The 22307-nt window shown below is 39.7% G+C and overlaps 1 protein-coding gene across 1 annotated transcript in view; it reads right to left on the minus strand.

Moving 5' to 3' along the window:
* Positions 1-5866: 5866 nt before the first annotated feature.
* The window catches only part of ZNF804A (zinc finger protein 804A), a 167513-nt gene continuing 151072 nt past the window's right edge, over positions 5867-22307 (minus strand). Inside the window, exon 5 of the mRNA XM_027887873.1 lies at positions 5867-5956. The gene's annotated coding sequence lies outside the window, so the exon portion shown is untranslated. The remainder of the gene's footprint in view (positions 5957-22307) is intronic.

Below are 22307 nucleotides of genomic sequence, written 5' to 3' on the forward strand. Positions count from 1 at the left end.
AAGAAACACTGCCACATGGTAATGCAATTAAATCAAAGTATTATTAAAAGGGGAGGATTTTTTTAGCTGTGGTTGTATTCTTTATCTTAACCAGTCTCAGCTCTCCCTTTTCTTTCCAGTGCTGGAGGAGAACAGATTCCCAAGGTAATTCCTTGCTGTTGTTATTTATGGTTCTGTACCACACGAGTCAAGATGCAAGACCTGTCTAATGGGTATTGTAGTGAATCCCAAAGCTGAAAACAAATTCAGCAGCTCTGTTAAAGTTTGGTTTTGTTCTATATTTCCTGGGGAAAGTGTTTTCTGACAGGTAGCCAGAGGTCTGGGATAATATTTGAAATCTTTTGCCCTGAAGTAAAAAAAAAAAAAAAAACCAAAAGAAAACCAAGCCAAGTGTCTGAGGGTATTAAGATGTTGATCTCTTCAGCCTGTACAGATCATATAGTGACTTTTGAAAACCTCATTCCGAGCCCTGTGTACCTGGTAACGCAATCAGCCCCAGAGGTTTGCCCACACTGCAAAATGAAACTGCTAAATTGAGCTGAGCGGCACCGACCAAACAAGACCCAGGGTCTCCTCGGGGCCCCCATATAGTTATTGTTTGCATATGATATTTTTCCCCATAATCTACCTGTAACATGAGGCCTGCACAGCAGGCAGAGCAGTGTTTGTTTAGCACTTGGAAGAGGCAGAGGGAGCCAAGGCTGCAGGGACAGTGCTGGGGACTGTCCCACACCAGGAAGAGCCAGAGTTCCTGGGGGCACTGCCTGCAACTGGGCATCCCAAATTGCTCCCCAGAGTTACCAGCAGAGACTGATACCAGGCAGGGGTCAACACAATTGCAAAGTCTCCTCTTCAGCCTATATATTTATACTTAATTTTACTAATTTTAGTAACTCATTTTATTATTTTAGGGCAGTTGCTTCTGTGTTATATAATTTTATAGATATCTGCTGAGAGAGGAAAAATTCATATTTAAGCTCTTAACACTATCCCAAATAACATTCTCATCTGGGAGCTGATTAAAAGAAACAAAACACTAAACAAACCAGGTCAAAAAACTCTATCAATCAGGATTCAAGTACGTTATTTCTATCTTCCAAGAAAATTTTGTATGAATAAAACTTTAAAAAGAAAACCAAAAATTATGGTTATTCTACTTACTATGGTGCTTCAGTGAGGGCATGAAAAATTACATTTCTTGAAATGACACAAAAGCAAATAATGCCAACACAGTGATATCAGTGTCATTGAATTGCTGTTTTGATGAGAATAACAACTGCCCTGTCCAACAACTACAGACAGAGCAGGGAATTCCACGAGTCAGTCCACACCTTTTAGTTTGATGTTTCCATTGTTCCAGTCTCAGTTTAACATTAAGCTTATTCTTATAGCAGTTCAAGAAACCAAAAAGGGTTTACCCAGAATATGAACTACCTCCAAGAAGATTATGCTTTTTTGTAAAGCAATATTTACCTGAGGAAATTGGGTATTTAATTGTTATCTTTCACTCTCTGGTCCTCCTGTTGAGTGGATGTCTCATTGCTTACATGCCTACCTCAGTGCAGACCCTGCAAAAAACAGGACCTTTTTATTTAAAGAGTATTTACTGCCTTTAAGTAGACAACATATGACTCAGCATGAGAGTTGAAGGCATTTACTGGGTGATGAAGGGTGCATTCAGGAGCCCTGCTGGGTCACAGGCATGGCAACTAGCTTCACAAAATGCTTCTCTTCTGTTCTGCTTCAAAAAACACACCATTGCTGTGATCGACTTAAGGAAAAAACAGGTAATTATGGATTGCAGTGCTGTTTTAATTACGAACATTTCCTTTCCTACCAGTGCCACGAACAAGCTTGGGTGCTTGTATTTGCACCTATTTCCAAATGGTTAGCTTGAGATTTTTAACACCTCCCAAAATATTAAGCAGTTATAGGATAACACAGATATTAAGATCATAAGTCTATTAGTCTGTGACTACAATTCTCAGACCCTCCTGCATAACCACACCTCATCCAGGCCAAAATAATTTTCGTCAAGAGCAATATAACCATAACACATTTTAAAACTAACAACTGCCATCTTAAAATCTATCCCTGAGCCTCTCAAACTCGAGCTGGGAGCCGAGGATAGGGAGCCATTCTGCTGCTGCTGGCTGGAAATGCTGCCCTCAGACACATGCACTCCATGGTTGGACAAGGCTCCCCAATGCCTCCCTTCCCTCAGCCCCATCTGCTGCGATGGCACGGCGCCCGCTCGTCCAGATTGCTGCCAGTCTCTCAGTGCCAAGCAAAATGAGTTTAGATGGGCAGTTTTCTTCTGCAGAAAGTCCCTCCTCTGTGAGGGCACTGGCACATGGGTGCCAAATGCCGCCTCAGACTTGATGGCATCCGCTGCTACTCACTCCCGAGCCGAGAGCACAGCACCTGAATGGAGACAATGACCAAGACAGGGATCTGCATTTCTGGTTGCCAGCAGGCTGCCTGTGCTCAAACACAAAGCCACCAGAATAACACAGGGTATCAAACTCGATGTTAAACTAGACCACAGCCTCAGAAGGGGCTGGTAAGGAAAACTCATAACTGACGATGGCATCAAGAACCAAAAATCCCATGAGGGCAAAAAAAGTCCAAACCACAGTTGTGCACTTACTGAAAGGAGTAGAAAGCATTTGAACTGCATTAGCCTTGTTATGTTCTCCAATACACTTACAGTGGAAGAATTAAAGATGTTCCATTAAAAACTATTCAAATGCAAAGATACAAAGAAAAACAAACAAAACCAACCAAAGTCTCACTAGAAATTTCTTAGCCTGTATTCCATTTGCCTCCATAGATGTTTATGCTCTACTTATCCTCTTAATGGCCCAACATGTTAAATACTTGCCTATTCCAGACCTCATAAGCAGAAAAACATCACTTTCTTTCTAATGCAGAAGATTACAAATACTTAGAGACTCACTTCAAAAGACAATAAGGGTTTACTGATAGCTTTTTCCTGCAGCTTCCTCCTTGTCTGACCTCACTTACAAATAAGCTTCTGGTATTCATTTTTTCCCCCTCAGAGGCTATAAATTATAATGGATTATAATTAAATGTTATTTCTTTGTATTGTTTGTACATCAGGAAGAGGTTTCTGGTGCATTAGGAACAGTACACACACAGACACTGAAGAACAGGCTCTCCCATAAAGAGCAAACAATCATGTCTAGACAAAGGTGTTGCAGGTGCTGCTTGTCAGCTTGTTATTCCTCCCTCTTAAAATGAGAAACAAGACTAAACAGGAAAGATGTGTTGCCTCTAGCTTGCCACTTACTTCATAGTTTGTGAGTCCAGGAAATTCTCATGTTTGGGTAAAGAACAACACACAAAACTTTAATTATTACAACCCAGACCAGCTAATCTCTTTCCAATGCTTTGACTGCAATAACGAATAAACTTTTTCTCCCTCTCTCTCTCCCCTTCTTGTCCACCTGTCACTATTTTATGACTCAGCCAAGGCTGTCCAGGCTGAGTCATGGCAATGGCTCACCCCAGTCCCTGTCTGTCTGCTCTAGCAACGGCCTGAGGGGGCTGTTCGATGAAACACAGGTCAAGATGCTTCCTACAGTGATTATATATCTAAAACTTTGTAAAGGAAACTTCCCTGTCTGACCATACAGGAGGCACTCTGGCAGTCCCACTCCCAGTACCAGAGACTTCCACTGCTGGGAGCAAAGGCCTTTCACAGTGGGCAACTCCAGTGATCCAGTGGGTCCCTGCTCAACATCCTACACACACCACTCACAGTCAAATAAGGTTTCCTTGAGTGGAGTCTCAGATACCCTGATCCTTAAAATAATTTAATCTTGGTGCAGTCACTAGACAACAAAATAACAACCTGAGCTGGTGCCTCTGATAAGGGACCTCAAATAAGGGACCCTGAGCTTCTATCCCCTCACAGTCCAAGCACAGGTCTCACTGTTCCTCCTGAGCTCTCAGCTCCTGCCTTGTCCCTGGGTGTCCCTCACCTGGTTGGGCTACAGGTCCCCGTGCCCTGTGTTATGTAAAGGGTCAGCAGTTCAAGGCATCTTGCCTTGGGCTTCCACCCAGACCACCACCTGCAGCTCCCACTCCACCCCAAACTACCTGCACCCAATGTATTCCTCAAGAACTTTCAAAGAGCTTCAGGTCTTATGCCTCTTTCTGTTGTTGCTGTAGTAGTTGTTAGGCTTTTCAGTCTAGTTTGTCTCTATACAAGGTTTTCACAAGTAATTTCTCATGGCAACTTTTTTTTTTTTATTAACACTTTATATTTCAAAAGAAATCTTAATGAAATCTCTTCTTTTACTCTAGATGTCTGTAGTATATTTATAGTGTTTGCACCTTGTCTGAAGGAGGTGTTATCCTATTCATAGATCAAGCAGCAAGAACACCCAGATCCAGCCAGAGCACATTACTCACCACTTTCTCACCTAAGCTGTCTATGAAACTTGCACCTCCAGGAAGAAGGATCTGTCTGATGATGTTACTGCCAGGACACAGCAGGAGCACCCAGGTGGAGCTTAAATTAACTCCCTTGCAGGGGAGGGTGGGGGTCCCAGGCGAGGCTAATGAGGGTCATTAGTGCCTCTCCTGCTCTTCCTTTGGCTTTGCTTTCTGCTCTGCTCATCCTGAACTGCATTAGTCAAACGTTCAGGGGAAATGTTTCTATCACTTACCGAGACTTCTTAGCTTCACTGTCCTTTGCAAGAACTGTCCCAGATGTTTTTCTGTGCTGCAAATTATTAAATAAACAGCTTTCACATATCCAAGAAATTCCTCTGGCTCCCCATTAAACTATCTCTTTTCTTCACTCTGTAATTAGCTACATTTGTACCTCAACCTCAGATACCTCATCCTGTCTGCAAAACAGCTTTGATCAGGCCAAGTTTTGAACACCGTTTCCACAACCACCTCTCATTGGAGTCAACTGCTATTCAATTCAATGGGAATATTAAATAAGGTCTGACTGGTTTACCTGGACTTGAATCAAGCATATGATCTTGTAACTGTTGAAACTTCTAATGCAACCAGCACATACATCAGTTCCTGGCAAACCAGCAATATTTAAGGAACACTTAAATATCAATATTACTTTTCAGCAACATGTAGCAGTCCTACCACTCTCAGACTTTAGCACACCCTTAAATTTAAGGACAAGATGAAATATTTTCCTGCTCCACTAATATATATCACAACTGCTTTTAATTGCGAGAGTTAGTAAATATGTCTTTCTCACTGCACTAGCTATCACATACGTTGCATTGCCAATAGCTGCTGGCATTTTTCTGCTTTCACTGTGCTACCATTTCATCAGCACAGACTGTGCTGTTGTTTTTATTCCCCGAAACAGCCTGACTTTATGATTCTGTTCATTTCACACCTGGCAACACAGAAAATGCAGAGGTAATAGAGGGGAAATCCTTTAGCAATCAGTAAAATGACTGGAACTGCGGTGGAGACGTGTTATTTTCTCAAGCAGCAATAAAACGCATGTGAATTTTCAAGGGAGCTACAAGTCACTTTTTGCTACTGACATGCCAGCAAATGCTCACATTATCATTTAATAATATGGAAGATAGCACTCATCATAGCCCTCCCACAGCAAAATACCGGGGCGGCAGGTGTTGCAATACAGAGTAACTCAATGAGAAATACGTGTGACATGTTGCTGTTGACGCTAGAAATAGATTTTATGTAGATGCAGAGGAATACAAAAGCTCACAAACATATACAGGCACACAAAGGCATGTTCTTCTACAGCTTAGAATAGTGGAAAAACATGAAGCACAGTTTTACCTGAAACAGAATGAAAAGTTTAGACTCTGAAAGTCCAGTAATGACTCTGTAGAATTTCATGTCTGTGGTTTCATGATGTTTTCTTGGTCAGTGTCTTCGAGCTTAATCTTCTCTAGAGATGTCAGGTTTCTTCCTGAGACTGGGAACACAAACTATGTTTTCCAATATCAATATCAATAGGAATTCCAATATCAATAGGAAAGAGACTACTAAAAATTCTACATTTGAACAAAAATTTTTCATTGTCTTCATCTAAACAAGGGTTTATGCAGCCATTTTTATTAAGCAACAGTAAACAATCTGCAGTAGGAAGCACCTGTTGTTGCCATGAATCCAGATCCAATCCATCTCCCTCAGGTCTGTGGATGGCAGAGGTGAGGAACCAGAGCATGGGCGATGTTTGAGTTCCCCGGGCTGAATTTCTGCAAGTTATCCAGAAGGAAATACCAGAAAACAGCTCTGAAATGTGCAGAGAAGTGAGGACTAGATGAATTGAGAAGCCCTTGTCTCAAACAGCTACCTGAAGACATGTAAGAAGGACAAAAATTCCCCATGACAGGAGGATATGGGATAAAGGAGCACCGTCACAGCAGGGTTTACATCCATGTCCCATGAAGGACAACACAAAGATGACCAAGACTTGGAAACTCTTCCTTGAAACTGTTTCATGCACTCCTGACCTTATTTCAAATTCATTTTCTGAACTTTTTCCGAATAAATTTCTCTGCATTTTTCATTGTAAAAATGTACTTCAAAAAATGCCTGGTGATTCTATATAATTTGTAAGTGCTGTCATTTTACTTATGCAAGCTACCTTTGTCTCCCAGCATTTCCTTTACTGCTCCAATTGATACTGCAATGGAACAGGAGCTCTTCCAGTCAAGTTTATTCTGAGAAACTCTTTTACAGTACAGAAAGTGTCCTCACAAGATATATAAAGAGGGGATTCAAATGCAAATTAATGGCTTAAAAAAGCATAAAATAATGAACAAACAATTAATGAAATTAAGCAGTAAACTGAGTATATCTGCATAAATATTTAATATATTTTATTACTTTTTTAAAAAAAAATTATGGTATGAATTTGATAACATTAAATACATGCATTCTTAAAAGCTCCAACTGACATATGAAAGAATCTAAAACTTTTGGGAGAAAAACTTGCTATCTTAGCGATATTTTGTAAATAATCCTTATCCCATTATTTCTAGTAAAGGCTTTTGCTTTAAAAACACCCTTCCAAAAATGTAATGTGCAGAGGAAAAAAAAAACTTGCACTCTAATGACTTTATGCCTTGTTTTTTCTCAGTGAAGGGCAAGCCTGTAGGGGCCTAAGGGAAGGCAGGCAACAAATGTCATCTTTCTTTTCATATAATTGTGTACCCCGTGTGCTTTATGTAATCAAAATAAATACTTCAATTTGTTACATATTTTGCTGGAGGAACAGAAGGCATATGGAAAAAAAAAAGCCCTGGGGGCAAATGATCTCACTCACCTGGAAAACAATGTGTGTGTTAATAGAGTAATTTGTTAATTAAAGATTCTAAGATGTCCACCAAAGCCATTTATTTCTGAATTACCACTTCCTAGAGTTAAACAAGATCCCCAGTAAAATGTAATTAGAAACTCTATTTTTCCTCTGTCTGGGCCGTTCCTGAGTGCAATCAATTTGACAAGGATCCCAAGAGTTACCTCAGCAGCAGATGGTCTGCGCACCAACCCAGCGAGCGCAGCACACCAAGAACAAAACAGATAAAACAATTTCATGCCCGTCGCCAGAGCAGCTCCCAGATACAGCGCTGTGTGTTGAATTACCTTCGAGCTAAGCTTCTTACTGGCGGTGCAGCACAAAACAGGGATGACTGAGGAAGATAAAAAAAAAAAATACTCATTTAGATAAGACTCCAAGCACAGTGAATTTTTTTTTTTCAGGGATGCTTAAAACAGAGGTAGTGGTGCTTCAGCTCCTTGTGGCAAATGTGAGAACCTGGCCATAGGGATACCTGGGAATACTTTCCATTTCAACCACATTCTAAAACTTTTAGCTGGGTTTTTCTTTTTCTTTAAAGAAAATTAAAAAGAATTGCTGTGGTCCATGCTGAGAACCCAAATAACTCCGGGTTTGTTTTTAAAAAACGAACAAACACAAATGACTACCTTGCACTTAGTGCAGTAACACAAAACAAGGAGGTAAATAAGATACAGGTGTGTTACTCAGGAAAGCCGTAATTCCAAGGCTTTCCAGGGGGGCTTTTTAGGTTGCTATGGCAGGAAGAAGGAAGAATTGCTCTGGTTGGAAGCACAGTGTTTGGCTCTGACTCCTGCTGCTGCTGTTGGCTGTGCTCCCAGGTTTAACCCCACGTGTGGTGCTGGGCTCTCCATCCTTCCTGAGGCGGGAACCCAAAAGGATGAAAGAAATCTCGTATTGGAACTGGGAGTTATTTTTAAAAGTGCTCTTCCAGGTGTAAAATGTAGTAGGAAGATGGAGATAATAGCTCGGTAAAACAGTGGGGAACTGCATGGTATGGTTGTTTCTGTCCTTAACAGAGGAATTTGGCCAAAACTGTGGGCAGATCACATTGGAATTATGAGTAATAACAGCAGAGCTTCTTTTTGGCAAGTTGCTAAGAGACGTACTTAAGACTTCAAAAGCTCCATTGTCTGGTTCCCCAGAAAAACTAGGAAATCCTATAGCAAAGAAAACTCACTGTATATATTGTAATGAGCCTTAGGGATTTCTCAAACAAAAGCATCAATGAAGAGCTATTCTTATTTCTGGGCTCATCTTAGATATAAGCACAGCTTATTACATGTCTTGTTGCAGGTGCTGGCCTATGGTTCCTCACTGAACTGTTTATAAGGAACCTTTCGTTTAATTAAGCTTATAAATTTACTGTTATAAAATTTAACAATTGATATTAAGATGTTCTCTTTGCCATATATAAACTTGTATTTATAAAAACATAGCTGTCTTTAGTCATTAAACCCTATAAATACTCATTTCTGGACATAAAAAACCTAAATCTGGCATTTTTAGTTTTTGAAGCAAATACATGTCATGCCTCAGTCAGAGAATGTACTATGAATGTGGATACTCCTAAATACTAATCCACTGCAAAGTCATTTTGCTGTAGGAAGCATTTAAAAGCAGAGTAATTCAAGTTGATGTGAAAATAACTCAGCAGGAAGATTAGTCCACTAAACCCAGCACAGAAGACATGATAGTCCATGAAGACATATGATAAATAATGGTGTTCTATATGCCAGATAATCAGTATTTCTGAAAAAAAAGTTGCAAAAAGCCCAGCACTGCAGTAGCAAAATGCTTAATACGGGAAACTGGGAGTTTATGTCCTGGTTGTTACTGACAGAGAGGTTTTATCCTTCTGTGTTGGCCACTGCGTCTTCAAAGCTCAGTGATTCTGATACTCCCCCTCTCTTTCTGTAGTTGCATTTACTTTTGGCATTTGGTTTGATTTCAGCCATTTAATATTGGTTCACTTTGCAGCTCTGAGCCCTATGTTTCCTTACAGAGGAATGGTTTCTTTTCCCTAAGTTTCCTGGATACTTTGTCACACCTTTCTTGACTTTAAATTAAAAAAAACCAGTACTCTGTCAACACAACCAACCCTCATTTTTCTACTCCAACAGTCAGGTATGGCAGCGAGCCAAGAGTCCCCCAAACCCACTAGCTTCTGCACATCAAAACAGATGAAATTATTTTCCCTCTTTTTCTGCATCTTACCTCAGTGGCCTCTCTAATGACCATTTTGCTTCAGGCTGTGTCTGAACAGAAACCTTTCACCTGTCCATCTCACCACCTCTTCCAACCTGGACAATTTCTCTCAAGTCTTTTCTGGCCAGAGAGAATACATTTAGTGCATAACTAGTGACACATCAAAATAAGATGCTGAAGGTTTCCAAGTTTCTTTCCACAACGCAGACCAACGTACAAGCAGAAAATACTTCATTTTAATACTTTTCTCACAGAATCACTGAGGTTGGAAGAGACCTTTAAAATCACTGAATGTCACCATCAACCCAGCACAGCTGTGTTCACCACTGCACCACGTCCCCAAGTGCCACATCCACACGCCGGTTTTGCACAGTGAAAGCCTGGAGAGGCTGTCCCATGTTTACACAGATATTCTGCCACTTCACTAGGAGAGGAACAAAGGGGAAACTGCTCCAGGAAACAGAGCCAATGGATTTTCCAGCAACCTGCACATTTCCTTGATGAGGACCTGTGGGGACCATTGCTGCAAGAGCTCTGGAGAGAATCCCATGGCACACTGCCTGCTCAGCAATCTCTCTCTTGGATAATCATGCTGCAGAGCAGGATTTGCAAGTTCAGGAAAAAGTGTAAACGTATTAGTTTTGCACTAAAATGAAAAGGCTGAATACAATTACCTCTTCTGGAAAACTGATGTATGTGCAAACTAAAATAAAAACCAGGAATACATTACTGGGTTAAGATAAATCTGTTAATTCCAGTTTCTTTGCCTATGTTGTTTATCAGTGGGAAATGTGAATAACGTTAGAAGTGTATTCTTTTATTTCTACATAGGAATATTTTTAAAGAGAAATCTGACTGAAAACCACAGAGCTACTCCTCAAACTTAATCTGGGAAGAGTCCTTTGGAATATATTGTAAGGCTACAAACAAACTGTGTTCTTATGGCTGCTGGCAGAGTAGTCAGGAGATCAATGCCTGGCAAATCAATAAGATAATCTAAAGGGACCACGAGAACAACTTGAAACTTGAGATGCTGAACCAAAGTGAGAACAGTTCTGCCACTCTAACTAAAATGTATCTTAAATTACCTGGAGGGACAAAAGGGTTTTGAAAACCTTTGACCCACTCTATTTGATAGAATACAACTTAACTGTAAAATAATCAATAAAACTAATAGTTTCCTTAACATCTACAAGTGAAAAGGTTTCACTTGATGTAGTGAATAAATATGTAGCATAATTGTGGTTTGTTAGAAGCAAATCAGCTCTTGATGAAACCTACAGAGATTACAAAATATCACTTGTCAGAAAGGAACTTACACTACTATAAGCAAAGAATAAGCAAAAATGTGATCTACCCAAACAGTGCATCCAGAGAAAACTGGATTAAGCTATTGGTAAATACATGAAAAATAAAAATTCTCACATTTTTTGCCTTGCTATGTGCCTTCAGATACAGCCACCTGTCATTCCTCTGCTTCAAAATTTCACAGATGATTTTTGTACCAGTGGTAAAAGGTGAAGGAAAATACAGAGTTGTCTAAAACCTTCCTTAATTTGAAAAATAATCTGGGATTTGAATGCCCCTCACTAAACATGCATTTTATTTTTCTTTTTTGTGAGGTTGCAGTGACAGGGCTTGGTGCAGATGCTGACTTACCTCTGCTCCAAGTATGAGAACTCAGCTGCCCCTTGGAATCCCATTTCTGTTTGGGCTGATTTTTAGCAGTGTGCCTTGACTGAAATCACGAGGATCTGATGGTCTTCCATGCAGATCAGCCATGGCTTTGTCCACCTTAGTCCTCAAAACCTCTAAGGATGGATGTTCTACCACCCCCCTGGGCAACTTCTCCCACTACCACATGAATGAAAAACACCCACACAAACCCCCTTCTCCCAGCCCCCTCCTCCCAGAAAAAAAAAAAAAATCCCAACCCCAAAAACCCAAACAGAAAAAACCCCACACCTATATGCAGAGCTTAAAGCTTCAACAGAAATATTCATTATATGTCAATATATTTTTATAACTAAAACTAAAATTAATAGCCAATGTACTAAATAAAATATATATTTAAAATGACATAACATTTCAAAAAATGGATTTAATCTCCCCTCATGCATGTTTAATTAAGGCTTTAAATTATACCATCCTGCACTGTTGAGAAATGGGTTTTTCTACATTATTGAGCAACAGTTTCACATCACACCAAAGGTAAAAGCAAGATCAGAGCAGTGGGGCTTTTCTCACTGGTTCTGATTATAAGAAATATATAGATATAGATGTGGGATATTTACCAGTGTTTCTAATACATTGCCAAATCCACCAGAACTGTTTTAGCAATGACAAACTTTCACAGTTTATACTGACCCAGTATTAGTACAGGACATTGCAATTCACACCGTCATACAGTTCATGACCTTGGTTTTCAACCAACAAAGAGCCTTTTCTCTAATTCTTAATAACAATTCAAATAATGTAGAGGAAGGTGGGACATAAGCACAATGGCCTGAAATCAGTCCTCCTAGTTAGTCTGCTTATTCTTCCTAATTGGAAAATGAAATATTACACTGCTTTGGATGCTATTATATTAGGAAACAAGTCAGGTATACATGTGTAATTTGCTCCATAGTATTTCATATATACATATATTCTTCTGAGGCAGTTGTGCTGATTTTAGCTATAAGTTTCTGTAATTTTTTTTTCAGTGATGACTCCTCAAATGAAAGTGGTGTGAAAACACTTCTCTAAATACAAGCCCACGCACAGGTTTTATCTTACTTAACATTCTATTATCACCACATAAGCCAAACAGTAGATAAAGCCCTGTCGTATAAGTCACCAGATATCTAGAGAGGTCAGTAATTTGACATATAAACTGTAAGACATTTACTGCAGATGCCCATCACTGGATGTACTGACAGTGAACGGCACCAAAATTCAAAAGCAGCTTTGTTGATTTTATGAGACCATTTTTAAAGTGCTGCTTAGATAGCCCAGAATTATTGCATAGTAACCCCAAATATCTAGGGGGGGACATAAGAAATGTTACACAAAATGTTCTTTATTCATATTGCTTACCTAAACTGGCTCAGTACTGAGCTTTGTTCTCCTGCAAGCCATGCAGAGGTATTTGGCACTGGGTGAATGCCCTGCCTGGGTGTTATTTCAGCTGGGAGATTTTCATCTTTATTCTGCAGCTTCTATTGTCTCCATACTATGAATTTCACAATGTGAAGCTGAATTTAAGTGAAGTCATTTAAATGAAGTTACACTCCTGGTTACATATTTTTTAAAGGAATGGGATTTCACCTCATATGCTGCCATGATCAGTGGTTGCTCTCCTGGTGGTTTCTTCACGGCATTGCAGGCATAAAAGGACTGCACACTACATAAGTGGAGAGGGGGAAGGATAAAAATAAACCTCAAAAGTTCAAACAGCAACAAAGACATGAAGCACAGCACATTACTGTAGGAATAAACCTCAGCAGTACATGAATACAGGGCAGCATCAGCTATAGAAACTGTATGTGAAACAAAGGGAGGAGATAAATGAGACTATGCACTCCATTCATAGACCAAATGCCATTTTATGGCAAGGCACTCAAGCCAAAGTGGCCACCTAACCTGCTTCTTTTTATCAGTACCCATTGATTAGTTGGAGACCATGCACTTGTAATGTTGGGGTTTTTCTAGATATCGTGTCCTCTCTTTCCAGAGCTCACAGTCTCAACTGTGAGCATCTGAATAATAGACAATGTGAGTAAATAACAGGGTTAGGATCTACCCTCCAGTAAGGAACGTTTCCAGCTAGTGGCTTCTCTATTTGTAATTGAAAACCATTGATTCAAGTGTTCAAAATGAAAACGTTTGCCTATAGTGTAGTCTGTTTGCAGATCAGGGTTATATTCACAACAGCTGTGATTATGATCACTCTTCTAACCCGCAAATAAAAACAATTAAGGTTGTTGCAAGGGAAAACATTCATGGCAATAGAGCAGAACTGATGAAGAGTAGGCAATGGGCATGAAAAGCCTGTTCAGATCTCATCAGCTCTGTAGCACACACAAGCTGACAAGAAGCTGTATCTATCCTGTAGAGCAGGTTGTAGCAGAAAGATAACAATGCCTATCCCCTCTGAGCTCCACATTTACACACAGCTGGAAACCTCCTTGCTTTTCCTCCAGGTTTTTTTTCTCAGGGTTTCATAACTTTCCTGGATAAAGCTTATTTCCAAATATCTGCCTTTTCAATGTTGTACATCAGAGTAATTAGGTAGTGACATCAAAAGATACACTGCTCTCTGTTTACAAGCTTCTTTGTTTGTAGCATTCCTATGGTAACCACCATACTACATCCCATCACACAACACCCACCTGGGACAGAAAGATAAAGGGAAATTATATATCACACAATTGAACACACTTTCACATTCTTTCAATATGTCCTGATAGAAAGGCATGTGCAGTTTTGGTTGTTATTTTTTGGTCTGTAAGAAATCTGTACACAGCATCGCACACGTGCAGAAAAGCACTGGTGATCATGCACACCTTTACAAGAAAGGCTGCTTCAAAAATGTGCAATTAATTCAATTCCTTTCTTATTTTGTACTATATGAAAAAACAATTTGAGGGAAAAAAATTGAGTGACGTATCAAAACTGAGCACAATTTTTTATACGATCCAGTTGTTTATAAGATCCAAACTATTGCCTTTTCATGAGCAAAATCTCACACTATCTCTGAAAAATTTGTTGTCAGCCTGTCCTTTCCTACACAGCACCTACAAAAACACCCACTGAAAATGAGCTATGGGTTACAAACTTCAAGGAACCATAAGCTTAACCATAAATAAATCAAGATTCAAGCCTATTTATTTCATTATATGCCACTGAAGAATACACTCTGTCTTCCAGTCTAGTAACATTAAGGTAGTTCTCTTGGTTGTTTGGTTTTTCTCATTGTCTTGCTACTTACTATTTGGGACATATGGATAAATTGTCATATTTTGTAATTTCAACAAAACAAAAGCCCAGACGTAAATTAAGAACTGGATTTTACGTGTCTGATTTCTCATTAAAATGTAGATCCCTATCACATGTGCACAGGGATTTGTTTTTGTTCGATTTCACTGTTTCTTCCAGGTCATTTTCCCACATCAGTTTTTCTTGCTTCTTGTAGAAAAATGGATCTGACTGCAAGTCATGGTGAGATATCCATATAGAGAAAAGCGAGTTATTTACGGGTACTGAGAGTGGAACAGGCTCTTACTTTAAGGAACTGTAAAAATTGATCTTTAATGTCTTCAGAATACCTGTTAGATCAAAGTCAAGCACTTTCTGTAACGAGGGCATATCCAAAATGATGGCTGAATCATTTACACACTAACTGAAACACCAGAGAAATATATGGCCCTGGATTATTCCTCAAGCCCTGTGAAATGAGGAGCACTTTCTCATGTGCATCATTTCCCCTGAATGCACTTTATTACTCAGACTGACAAAAAACGAGGACCCAGGTTCTGAAAAATTGATTTATAGCTGGATTAGTGGCACTGGTGAACACTGTCGCTCCAAATCTCTGCAATGTTTATGGACCCTGGCCAGCCTTTATGGTCTCATTACAATCTGGGACCAGAATCTGCTGCAGGATCCCTCCCTCTTTCTTCAGTTCAAGGGGCATTCTCTGCATTTCTTTCAGAAATTATTTCAGTTTCTGTAAAAAAAAAAAAAAAACACACTAAGAATTTACATCATAATTTTTTTTTTCTATGATAATTGCTGAAATAAAGAGTGAATTTGCTGGCATCAAAAATATTTTACCTTTCCCTTTTCCTGGCAGAAAACTTCATGCAACTTATAAGTTAATAAAACATCTGTTGATGAGCTGTATTACAAGGTAAGGGTATCCACCACATTAGAAGGCAATTGTGATCATCCCACTCTTCTAAATGATGCAGAGAGAAATTATTTCTAGGTCACATGCCACATTTGTGACTAAGATAAAAATCACATCCGTGACCCTTCCTCTTTGCCTTCAAGTACATTCTGCTCCTCGTAAAATAACCAACATTTCAGGATCCTGTGTGTGTTCTGGTGTGAATATCCAGGGCTGTCTGACAGGAACAGAAATTCCTTCCCAACCCTAAGGCACAGACAGAATGCCACATGCACCAGGCCTCAGGTGGATGCCAAGGGTAAGCAGGAAAGGTTTTCTTTCTCTTCCTCTGCATTTTTTGCAACGCAAAAACAGATCCCCAGAAAGAAAGGTGTGGTTTTAATCTTCCTTTTTGACAGCTCAGGTACCAACCAAGAGCTTTAAAACACATTAATCTGACAAGGAGCATCACAAGACACAGAACTGACAGGAAACTAGAATTGTGTTTAAACTCCCAAAGAAGCAAAGGTTCTTTTTTTTTTTTTTTTCCCTCAAAAAATACCTATCGGGATAAATAGTAATTTTCTTATTGTATAACAGAGCAAGTACATTAAAATTTCTTGATGACATGAAAGAAAAAAATGTATTATTGAATATAAAATTAGTTCCCTTTGACAAATAACACGAAAAAGCCAGCTCTCAAAATTTTCCCTGCCTGCAAAAGGAGCATGAATGTGCAAATCATTGCATAGACTTTAAAAGAAAACCAATACAGCCTGCAATTTTAAAACTGCCAAATTTAATTACTCTCAGATGGTATGGTGAACACATTCACTTGGTATGGTGAGATTTTCTAGGAAAATAACTGGATGAGATCCTATTTATGGTTGTTAGTACACAAATATGTTAGGATTGATACACTTAAACTACAAGGAAGTGACTGAGTCCATGAAGCTGATGATCCATGTGGCAGGTTCGTGGAAAGAGAAAATTCAAAATTATTCTCACACAGGCCCAAAAAGTGCACCCAGAACCATTTAATGGCTCCAGAAAGGCCCATCAGACTCAAAATGCTGTCAAATGAAGGCCCAGTTGAATATCCTGAATTCAAAATCCAGACCTTGGCTTGAGATTTCTGAGCTAAACTTCATAGAACCAAAAAAATTACTGACAGAGACTGGTTCAGGCTACAAAAACATAATTTAGAGCAGCTCAACCAGATAGAGATGGTTTAACTGAGAATACACAGATTTCAAATCAAACCATTACCAACTTATTACTGCTTAAATAGAACACTGACAAGGTAAACATAGTTGTTTATAAGGGAGTTATGACACGAGATCACTTACAGGAATCATTCTAGGGTAAGATGCTCGTGACAGTTCTGTGAAAAATGGTAGCCATTTCACAGGAAAAGCAAAAAAATGCTTTAAGCTGATTTATCACAGAGCAAACACAAATATTTATAACTGAATCACAGTGAAAAGCAACCAGTCTGACACAGCACTAAACTGAAATCGTCTGCATGTATTGTAGATCGGTGAAACCACAGGAGAAATGGAACATATGCAAAGCATGAACATCTTGGGGTCACCTGGTACATCTGTTTCTGATGACCAGAAGAAATCCACTGCAGAGGAGCACTCACTGGGAGAACACCAGCAGGACAGGGCACTACCCAGCTGAGTGAGTTCTCACCCTGAGGAGGAATATTTACATCACTGGGGTTGGAAAAAAACACAAACATTCAGTCACTACTGAGTCTCCCATTATTAGCCATTCCTGAGCAGGAAATAAATTCCATCTTGCATTTTCTTTTAAAACACATTAAAATAAGCTGCTGAAATGAGTTAACAGAGGGGACAGACAATTCACAGCATTTATCTGCACAGTGAAGGTTGAGTCTGTAAGGACCTGTTTCTCCTCCTCACTATTTTGCCCACCTCTGCAATGCACCACTGACATCTCCATGCCCTGTTTTTCCTCCATGGCAGGTCCTGTCCTCTGGTCCCACATCCCAGAAGCCACTCTGCATCCTGTCACCTAAACCCACAGAGTGACCCAGAACTTAATGGAGCATTCCCAGACTCTTTTCCATCCAACACTCAGGCTCAGAGGACTACCGCCACAAAACTGAATTTTGCCTCCCTACAAATTTAGGCCAAGATGATAACATTAAAATTCCACTTTACTACTTACCTGCACTAGGGCTGGTCCTGAAGGCCATCAAGAATTCCTGATAATGTGAGTACTTGGCACTATGGCTTTAGGATGAACTACGGACCTATTTTGCACATTATTTAAATTACCTTACATTTTTTATTTCCACTGTTATTAAACTGTAATGAATTTATTTGTTTATGGAAGTGTGCACTGCATGTCTAGTACTGTTCTGTAATAGCTGGATTTAAAGCCAGACCCTGATTTCTATCCTAGACATCATTAAACAATTTATTTTCCGTGATAGGGGAATGTGCTCTTGGGCAAGAGCTCTCCATTAATATGAATTATTAACAATATGTATATACATGCATTATGGATTTAAAAGATGAAAAGAAAGCTTGCTGGTTATTCTATGGAGCTTTCTCCTTCTGCAAGGCCAGTGAATTTCAGACAGCTGTCTGCTGAACTGTCACAGACAGGGAATCCCTCATGACCACTAGGATTTTGCTCTCCCATTGCTAGAATTACATAAAATGTCTCAGGAAAAAAAAAATAAATCTCTGGTTGGCAATATCTGCTTATCCCTCCACCCCTTCTTCCCACTGCAAGGCAACGTTGTAAACCAGCTGACAGCTCCCCAGATATCAGTGCTCCCCAGAGATGGGTCTCAGCACTGTCATCAAAATGCACTTAAGTTTCATTTAAAAGTATCCCACAAAGAAAGATATTTTCGAAACCGCAGCATTCAAGACAAATGGTGTCACATTTAGCTGTTCCTGCTGATGCATCCGCTTGCGGTGGATGTGTTGAATCCCATCCATCAGCCGAAAGAAGCTTCGCAGCCCTGCATGGTAATGAAAAACAATGGGGAGAAGCGGCTTTGATACTGTACATCACACTGAGACACATCAGCAGAAAGGGTCTAAAACATTTAAATTTCAAACAAAACCTCTCAGGCACGCAGCTGCAGTGATCTCCATTCATGTTCCTATGCAACTCTGCTCCGTGAAAAACGCTCTAATAGGTGTTTGCACCTTCCACCTTTCCAGGTAATTAGTCCCTGAGCTATTGCAGGATTCATCCATCCCACTGCTCATGCTAATGCCCCACAGTGCTGTGTCAGGAAATCCCATCGCTCGCTGTCCTGGGGTTAAAAAGAAGAAACACCCCCCAAAGAGAGTTGGATAAAATGAGGTAGGGGGGTTCTAGTGATTAATTATCACTTATCTCCACAGGCTTAAATAGAGTTTATTAAAATTCTCTTTAGAAACCCTTGCAGCAGTGCCCCCCTTCCCTCTGGCCTCATATCTCTGTGTTGCTGTCCAGCTTGATGAATATTGCCAGGTTCAATCCCCCCATCCCCATTCTTTTCCCTCAAAAGGTATTTGGATGTTTTCCCCTAAAACCACTTTTCATTCAAGACATTCTTCAGAGTAGCAATTACTGCTCCCCCTGGGCATTCTGCCCTACATCCTGTACAGCCCTGCTTCCCCGAACCACCTGCTGTCCAGAATTCAGCTCCCTGTGACTCAGGACTGCTTCGCACCGATGTTGTCTATCTAAGGATGTTTTATATTGCATGTAAATATTACTATTATTATTGTTGCTCTTACTCTTCATTATCAGTTCCTTACCTTTGAGAATTCCCTCGTGATAGCTTTGTGACAGACATTCTGTCATCTCATCCCAACAACTGGCTTCTCTTTAATCTGCCTTTCACAACTTTAATAGCATTTCGCCTTTTTCATTAACCGATAACGCATTTTTGGCCCACACCATTTTGTGGAAACTAAACCACAAAATACCCTGTTATCCTAGACTGGGCTTCCTCTTCTGGCTCCAAGCCAGACCTAGTGCCACCACAGGAACAGAGTCCCGACTGACCTCTGCCATGGACGGGCAACTGGAGGAGACCCCGCTGGAAACCTGAGTCTTTCTGGTAACTAAACCCAAAGCTGGGGGCAGCTGCTGCGCATGAGGAGCAAAGCACCTGCACCCTATAGGCCCTACGAGCTCCCAGACACTGCTGCTGCCCCAGAGGCCTCGTCCCCACCCATGCAGAAAGTGCAGTAGCAGCAACAGAGCAAAAGGAACATGTTCCACCCTCTCCTACCAAACTGCCTGCTCAAATGGGAGGGCACTTCCTTGCCCTCCCAGTCACTGGCTGGTTTCTTATGCGAGCTCTTACTGCCAAAAGCCTGCAATGCAGAGAACTCAGCAGGGCTAGAGCTGGTGGACACCTAGCGAGACAGCAAAGCACCTTGTTTTTTAAATGCCTTATTCACTTAAACCACGTTGCCCTAATGTTTCTACGCTTCTTCTAGACCAGCTGTAATCCATTCTGAAGCAGAAAAGAACCGAAAAATAACTGCCCAGTGACTGTGACACTCTCCACTTGCAGTAACACCTGTGCTGGGAAGTACATGGTTAATCTTCCAACATTTTCCTCTGCAGCCAGTTTTTAAACTGGTGGTAATGGAAAAAAGACCTTCCTTTTCATTTCTTCTGCTCCCGAAGAATGACAAGTTAACAGAAGGTGAGCAAACAGTGAAGCTGTAGGTGGTGGCAGGGAGAGCAATGAGCTTATTTTGCACACTGAAGGTTCATTCCAGTGAATAATTTCTCCAGAGAGAAAAGGGACTTTATTAAGAGTAAATTGAATGCAGATCTTCTCTCACCATCCTGCACTTTTTTTGTTGTGTTTTTTTTTTTTTTTTCTGACACTGATGGATTGATAGACCAGCTAGAAAAAGGCATACTGAGGCAAACAGCACTGGTAATTTCAGTGGTAAAATGATTCAAAACAGAGCCAGCCAATAAAAAGCAGATGAAGTAACTTCCTGCAATTTCCCTCCTCCCTAGAGAGGAAAAGATGGGTTCATTATACTGTAACCACTTTTTTTCCCCCCCTTATTTTTCTGTGTCAATATTCCTCCCTTGAATGTTTTCTTCCCTTCTGCTACGAACATTTCAAACAAGCTATTCTCACCAGTACTTAATGACAGGCACAAAAATCACACCTATTAAAAAAGAATCCTGAACCAGCACACACATGCACACCTGCATATTTATAAACATTAAACTTCTATTTCCAATGACAGTTCCACAAGTAACGTTATTAATTAGGCATTGGCCAATTCAGGTTTCCTCCTCTCAGCACGTCATGCAGTTCATTGCTCCCTCTTTGTTTCAACAGGCATTACTAACACGAGAAAGGAGACTGGATTTTACTGTCATTTTTGCCAGCACTCCAGTGACACAAAAGCCATTTATAGAAGACTGTGTCACATGCAGGAAGGTTTTGGGTCAAATTACCAAGGCTGTTAAATCTAAGTTACATGACAAGAAGGAATTTGGACCTAAGCTGGGCTTCACCTTCTCTATATTCCCAGTAGTGCAAACATACGAACTTAAATGAATATCTATTTGTTTTCTTGTGATCCAAAAAGAGGACCTGGACTTTATGAGATAGAGCTTCCCATGTTTTAGATTAATTCTTCCTCCAGGTTTCACTGGCCTAAATCAAACTAAGACTGAGCTAGAAATGCAAGGCGTTTCCTTATAGCATGTAGGATTTTGAATGTCCAATACTTACTTGCTGTGTCTCATCCATGAGAAAGGAACACAGATCCTACCTAGTTGTCATAAAACTATGTATTTTCCAGAAGTATTTCTCTGTTTGCTGCTTTCTTGGAGGAAAAAAAAATATAATTTCCATTTAAAAATCTCGTTCATATCAAACAAACACCACTGCTTATTTAAGAGTAACCATCTTTAATTCTCATAAGTAATACTATTATAGTCATTGTGGATTCACATTTGAAGCTTACTTAATTAGTATGTTTTTCTCTACATGGATTTGCACATTTTGATTTTGCCCCAGCAAAAATAAAGACTGCTGATACATTATTTTACCTTATACTGTATTAATGTAGTCCTACTTACTGAAACTTCTCAATGAGTATGTACAGGTAGAAAATCCAGTACTTCCCCTAATTGATTTTTTTTTTTCCTTTGGTATCAGAGTAGAAGGCGCGTGTATGGGTTTCAAAACACTGACAATACAGAACAGAGATTTTAAAGATATACCTTTATGGTCATTAATTACATAAATATCTTTACAACAAAGGAGGTAGACGACTGATTAAAAATGGATTAGTTTGTCTTTACTAGATTGTGCTCCTCATTATACCTTATGAAATTATTATTCAACTGAAAGCAGAAAGTATTAGGCAGTTTTAATAAATAAAGAGCCTTAATATCCCAGGCCAAAATAAATCCTCAGTAATACCAATAGCAAAGCTTCCTTAGACTCCATTGGTTTCAGAAGCACACTAACAGGTCAGAATTTAGACCCAGGGTAGAAATTCTCCAAACCTTTTACAAAATACAGAAAATAAAACAGAAGCTTGAATTAAAAATAATATGTCTTATAATCCTTATAGTTGGTGCACTAATTATTGCAGTTGGAAGTAATAAAAAAGCCTGATTCATTTTCATAAATAGATAAATCTCAATAAACTCTGATAATCTGAGTCACAGAGAAACAGAAAAAGAGAAAATTTTACAGTGTTCCTGAAGTAAAGAGGAGAAGGAGGGAAAGAAAATAATATACAAAAATATGCCTGCTGCAAACATTAAATCAAAGTGATCTATAAAACAATATACACATTTAGATAGTAAGCCATGTTAATTTAAAAATATCAAATGATCTTTATA

This window comes from Empidonax traillii, unplaced genomic scaffold (assembly GCF_003031625.1).
Source record: "Empidonax traillii isolate 1590-97213 ecotype Southwest subspecies unplaced genomic scaffold, ASM303162v1 scaffold223:size1722714, whole genome shotgun sequence".
Taxonomy (NCBI): Eukaryota; Metazoa; Chordata; class Aves; order Passeriformes; family Tyrannidae; genus Empidonax; species Empidonax traillii.